At 37.5% G+C, this 6,397-nt stretch overlaps 1 pseudogene; it reads left to right on the top strand.

Moving 5' to 3' along the window:
• Positions 1-4,943: 4,943 nt before the first annotated feature.
• LOC144430584 (zinc finger BED domain-containing protein 5-like) lies at positions 4,944-6,059 on the top strand (annotated as a pseudogene).
• The last annotated feature ends 338 nt before the right edge of the window (positions 6,060-6,397 follow it).

The raw sequence follows: 6,397 nt of genomic DNA, 5'->3' as shown, positions 1-6,397 counted from the left end.
TAAGTTGATGATAACTTGTCTTGATCTCTCATTGCGATAAAGATTCAATTCGAACATTTTATTCAGCAATCAGAATCATTTTATTATACGAAAATATCAAATTTGAACAAAGAAAACAAAATCGTTTACTAGCATAAAAATATATCCTTCATTCGCTATATATTCCAATAACCAATAAGGCTGAACAAGTGGGAATCAACAACAACAGCCGAAATATATGTTCTGATCGGTCTTCTTCTAAACATGGGGATTGTGAAGCTGCCAGCTTTACATCTGTACTGGAGCACCATGGAGCCTTACAAAACAAATATATTCAGACAAGCTATGAGTCGAAATCGATTTCAATTGCTGTACCAGACAATGTTACATTGCTACACAAGCGGCGAACAAAACAGAATGAGAGGGGACAAAATAGATCCAATTGTCCAACAATTAGTATCAACGTTTCAGAGGTATTTTTGTCCTTATTTTTATTATTTTATTTTAATAGCAGGCTTCGACTCACCATACTTACCGTGTTTTATACGAGGTGTGGCTAAAAAGAAACGAGACTGACGTCACAGATTGCGCAACACGATTAACCATTGGTAATCAACACTTTTACAGTGTGGTGTAATATGTGTTCTTTGTTCAACAGCTTTTTTGACACAATATCGCAATTATTTTTGCTCTTTAGGAGCCATAGGTGAATGTGATTAATTGCTTGTTGAAAAAAAAATTGCCGTGCGAGATCTGATTGAGTTTTTTGGCGATAGGGGGTTCAATTGCAGAATGACGATTGAGCAATGAATTAACATTAAATTTTGTGTCAAACTTGGAAAAATGCATGTCAACTGGGCAACATTTAATCGTTGAGCTTTCTGCTCCTCAGTCAACAGCCTTGGCACCATTTTGGCACTCACCTTTCACAAGCCAAAAGTGTCAACCAAACTGGTGCGAACCGTTTTTTTTTGTCTTTTCCAACTTCGCAATGACGCGAATTGTTGAGCGACGGTCGCTGCGAATCAACTGCCTTTCACAACTGAACTCACAACTGATACCTTTTCGATGTTGGTATCAGTTGTGGAAGTGCAAGGCCTTCCTGACTTCGAATCATCCTCCACATCCTCCCTGCATCCCACAAATCGCTTGTGCCATTCAAAAACTCTTGTTCTGGACATGGAAGAATCTCCATAAACATCACACAATTTCTTCAAAGTCGCAGTCGCCGTTTTTCCAAGTTTGACACAAAATTTAATGTTAATTCATTGCTCAATCGTCATTCTGCAATTGAACCCCCTATCGCCAAAAAACTCAATCAGATCTCGCACGGCAATTTTTTTTTCAACAAGCAATTAATCACATTCACCTATGGCTCCTAAAGAGCAAAAATAATTGCGATATTGTGTCAAAAAAGCTGTTGAACAAAGAACACATATTACACCACACTGTAAAAGTGTTGATTACCAATGGTTAATCGTGTTGCGCAATCTGTGACGTCAGTCTCGTTTCTTTTTAGCCACACCTCGTACTTCGTCTTTTCAGGTATTTTTGTCCTTATCAAAATGTATCGGCCGATGAAACCATGATTGCATATAAAGGAAGAGTTTCATTCAGAAGATATATGCCAAACAAACCGGTTAAATGGGGCATCATTGCTAGATCGATTGCTGATTCAACAACTGGATACATTTTCAATGTAAAAATATATTATGGTAATCCAAACTTGGAACAACTTCCACCCGGCGTCACAAAAACTTCGAATTTAGTTTTGCAACTAATGGAAAGTCATCTGGATAGAGGATATCACGTATTTGTTGATAGGTATGTTGATTATTCGGTATTGATAAGACAAATTAGATAATTTACGTCTCGGCGCCATACTGCGTTCTATTTTAGATAACGAATCATTGTCGGATATATCAATCAATTGCATAAACTGTTTTATCACAACCAATTTTTTAATAATATTCATTTTTAATTTAGACTCTATAACTCTGTCGCATTAGCCGAGGAATTGCAGCGAAGGAAAACATCGATAACGGGAACAGTCATGGCAAACCGGAAGGGACTTCCAGCAGAAATAAAAACAAAACTAAAGAAAGGGGAAATCATCTCACTACGAAAAGGACAATTACTCGCACTACTATGGCAAGATAAGAGGCCGATTTCAATACTTTCGACGTATTGTAATGGTGACGAGGTCATAGAGATACATATGTGTTACAGTTGTATGAATATGCAATGTGACTACTTTGTTTATTTTGCAATATGTTATCCTTGTGAGTGACAATAATTGGCCATTATTAATGTTATTGGAATATATAGCGAATGAGGGATATATTTTTATGCTAGTAAACGATTTTGTTTTCTTTGTTCGAATTTGATATTTTCGTATAATAAAATGATTCTGATTGCTGAATAAAATGTTCGAATTGAATCTTTATCGCAATGAGAGATCAAGACAAGTTATTTCCAACTTATGTTATAATAGCATGAGAGAGCAATTCCGACAAGATACGCATGTGTAGGTGAGTTCTTTCACCTACGACTGATGTGTCGGATAATACCGAAACATGCGTAATACATTTCAGGTGCGTTTGTATCTTAGTATTGCTCCTGAGTTTTCGTCGGGCGCTTCCAGATTTGGTGGGTTCAGTCAGTAAACGATGAAATTCGAAGTCTTTACTTGCCTCGGCAAACATTTCATTCAATCTGGTATTTATAGCGAGCAAATACTTATTTGTGTGGATATTTGAACTAATATTGGCGTGCAAATGAAGTATTTCCAAATGCAATTTCAATATTCATTATACACATCCGGTGTCTCTAAGTTGACATAATAAAAATGTTTAAAGCTTCATCGAAATTCGTCAGTTGATCTGTCAAGAACACGATTTTCCGAAATTGTCATCTCACGCAATTTGCTACGCAAGTCGTCTCGACTGCACGTAGTCCCGTCTTCGTGGCGCCAGACACGTGATCGCTATTGCGTAGCTACGTAATCAGTACGCCATGGCTGCTTATTGAACTTGTTCATCCGACACAAAGTCGTAGGATTGCATATTTTGCTATAATTATGGTTATACAATAGCTACGGAAGTAATTCAATATGAGCTGGAAGCATACGAGGGGCTCTGTGTTATTGGTAATATATTTCCCACTAAATTACTATATCTCGGATCATATCTCACTGACAAGTAGAAAAATATATGTTCCGAATAATATCAATTTCTCACTTTATTATTTCAAAATGTAACATTTCACCTCTCAGGACGATAAAATTTGCTTTCGTTGCAGATGTCCGTCAATCCGTTACCCAAAAATGATAAAAAATTAAAAAAACGTTCAAAATTACCAACATTTTGAATCATTTCATCGTCCTGCCAATAAGACGACGATCATGCATATAAAAATATTCGAATTATTTCCCGGTTTAGTAATGTTTTTCTACATCTTCGTAACATGATTGATAATATTATCATCTCTCCTCACACCTTTCAATCATTTCACCGTAAAAAGTTGAAACCGTGTGTTGGCGTCAGTCGGTCTCGTACAAATACAAATACGTACAAATATACGTATACAAATATACGTACAAATACAAATACAAATAAGAAATTTTTGATGATAATTTGCGGCTAATATGTACCTCGGCCATGCTAAATAGGTTGATAATTTACATCATGGCAGACCCTCCTTCCATCTTGGTATTTCTTGAATGACGCGATTGGCTGACGACGTCATTCTTTCCCCCCAACTTGACAACAAGAGAGAGAGAGAGAGAAGAAAAAAGACGGCAAATACCTGAACTCGACCTTCTTCTATCTATTAAACTTTTTCCTTTTCGAATGACGTATATATACGTCATTTTGCATTGATGGCACGGAACGGTTGGCGCCAAATGACGTATATATACGTCCTTGGCATCGAAAGTGTTAAAAACATGACAATTTATACCAGCCAATCCTTAGTTTCGTCACGCAGTTTTGTACATGTATGTTAAGCTAATTCAACAGAGTGTGTCAATATGTTATGTAGAATATAAGCGACTTAGTATAACGTGCTGGGCGGTGACACTTCGGGCTATTAACTTCCTTTGATGTATCCCTGCTAGGTTTCACGATAAATAACAACTTCACCACTTTGAATATGTATATGTGATGAATGAAACGACGAAATTGTGAGGTGATAAAACAAAATGGTTCCAGTATCGTAGATATAGACATGTAAATAATTCTTGCAATGTAGAGGTCCAGTTAAATATATGGTTGAGGGATGCTAAGGTTTACGCCAAACCCAACAGGCAGGTTATTAACATACTTTATTCTAAAATATGCAAACAATAGCAACATTAATTAAACAAGAGAGCTGTGCTCAAATATATGGACACGTTAACCAGAGCGAATCAGTAATTACCTTTGACGCCACCCGTACCCACAAAGAATTCCGAGTTTTGCGTAGAAATAATTTACAGAATCAAACCGGACAGCCAGTGTTCCCATGGATAAAATAATACAGCGAAATTTTAGACGAAATATCAGATTTCATGTGAAATTTAAAAATAAATAAAAGTAATAGCCTTCTGGCAAAAAATCAATCTTTACTCACTGAAAATTTCAAAGCAATTGGTCCAGTATTCGAAGAGAAAAGCGATTTTTTTAAAATGATGGAGACAAATAATAACAATAACAACTTAATTTTGAAACGATCGTTATGTCCACTAAACGTGTCCAATTATGCAAAACAAATCAAACCTCATTATTTAACTTTAAAAAAAACAAGCAAACATATCCGCTCATTGCGACAAGTAAATTAGCACTACTCAACGGCAAACTTCTAACACTAAATAAATAGTAAACAGCCGACTGGCAATGATTCGAAATAATTACTGAGCACGGATCTGTCAGCTACAACAAAGGGAATCGATGTCTTCAACGTTTTGGCCGAACTCTTAACCCAAAATGACCTGGATTGGGGCAAGTTGGTTGGATGCACAACTTCATTCATGCTTGGTCGAATTTCAGGGTTCCAATCGCATGTTAAAACCGTATCCCCACGCGCCACATTTGTTCACTGCTTCATCCACAGGTTTGCTCTTTGTGCCAAGGGGCTCCCTCCAGACCTACTGTCATGCTTGGATCGAATAAAAAAAAATGTTGAATTACGTCAAAACATCTGCTCTTAAAACTCGACTGTTTGAAAGATTGTGTTAAGATTTGAATTCAGATCACGGGATCTCGCGGAAATATCACTAGAAGAGTCTTTGATCTTCGACAAGAACTGTTCACATTTTTCCAGGATAAGAGACAAGATTTCAAAAAGGATTTCTAAAACGAGGAGTTTATATTACAGTTGGCTTACTTATCGGATATTTTTCAAGCTCTTAGCGATGTGAATCGTTCGTTCCAAGGGCCAGGCAGATCAATACAAGACTTTGTCTCTAAGCTTGAAGTGTTCGTTCGGAAGCTGGACATTTGGATGAAAAATGTGGAGAGCAAACGTTACGGAATGTTCGAATTCCTCCCCACCAAATGCAAAATTGTCTCAAGAAATTGCAGAACATCTAAGATTGCTAATAACGGAACTGATGCATTACTATCCGGATACATTATGCTGCCCATATATGGTTAATCCGTTTTTTGTCAATCCCGCACTTCTACCTGTTGGAACTGGTAAACAAGTAGAGATAATTGATATCCAGGCTGATGAAACTGCAAAAAATGAGCACAGAGAATGCTCTCCATCACTAATCAATTTCTGGCTAAAATTGTCTTCTAGTTACCCGACACTGGCCCGTAATGCTGTTCCTCAACTATTGGTTTTTCCCTCCACTTGGGAGTGCGAGCAGGGTTTCTCAGCCATGATGACAATTAAAACCAAGAGCCGAAATTGCCTAAATGAGCCTGGACATGATTTCCGATGTGCTGTGAGTGGAGTCAAACCATGGTTAACTGAATATTCAGTTAACCATGGTCAAACCCCGCATAGACCAGCTTGTAGAACAAAAAAAAATTGCAACCCTCGCATAAACTATAACGCTTTTTATAAATTCGATTTTTTTTTGCAATAATACTTACATTTCAGCAAATTAATTCGGAGACTAGGTTAGACAGTTCGTGATAGCGGCTAGCGCCGATCAAAGTGTTTTCGCCCGAGGTTTGCAATAATTTAGTGGCGGCAATATTCAAAGCAGCTCTGACGGTAGACGACGTAAATCCTCTTGCGATTTTGCACGCAATCGATACGCTGTTGCGGCGTATAATTGATATGAAATCTTTGCATGAAGCTCTAAAAAAATCGATCTAGTGTAGTGCCACATTATGAAATACTTCCATAGTGCGTTTCTTGTGCCATTTTCCCACTCCGAAAAAGGTGACTTCGTCGGTGGTACACGGCCGGACTAAAAAACACTGAA

This window comes from Styela clava, chromosome 12, assembly GCF_964204865.1.
Source record: "Styela clava chromosome 12, kaStyClav1.hap1.2, whole genome shotgun sequence".
In the NCBI taxonomy this organism is placed as follows: domain Eukaryota; kingdom Metazoa; phylum Chordata; class Ascidiacea; order Stolidobranchia; family Styelidae; genus Styela; species Styela clava.
The sequence above is the reverse complement of the archived record's forward strand: the minus strand, read 5'-3'. Positions and strand labels throughout refer to the sequence as shown.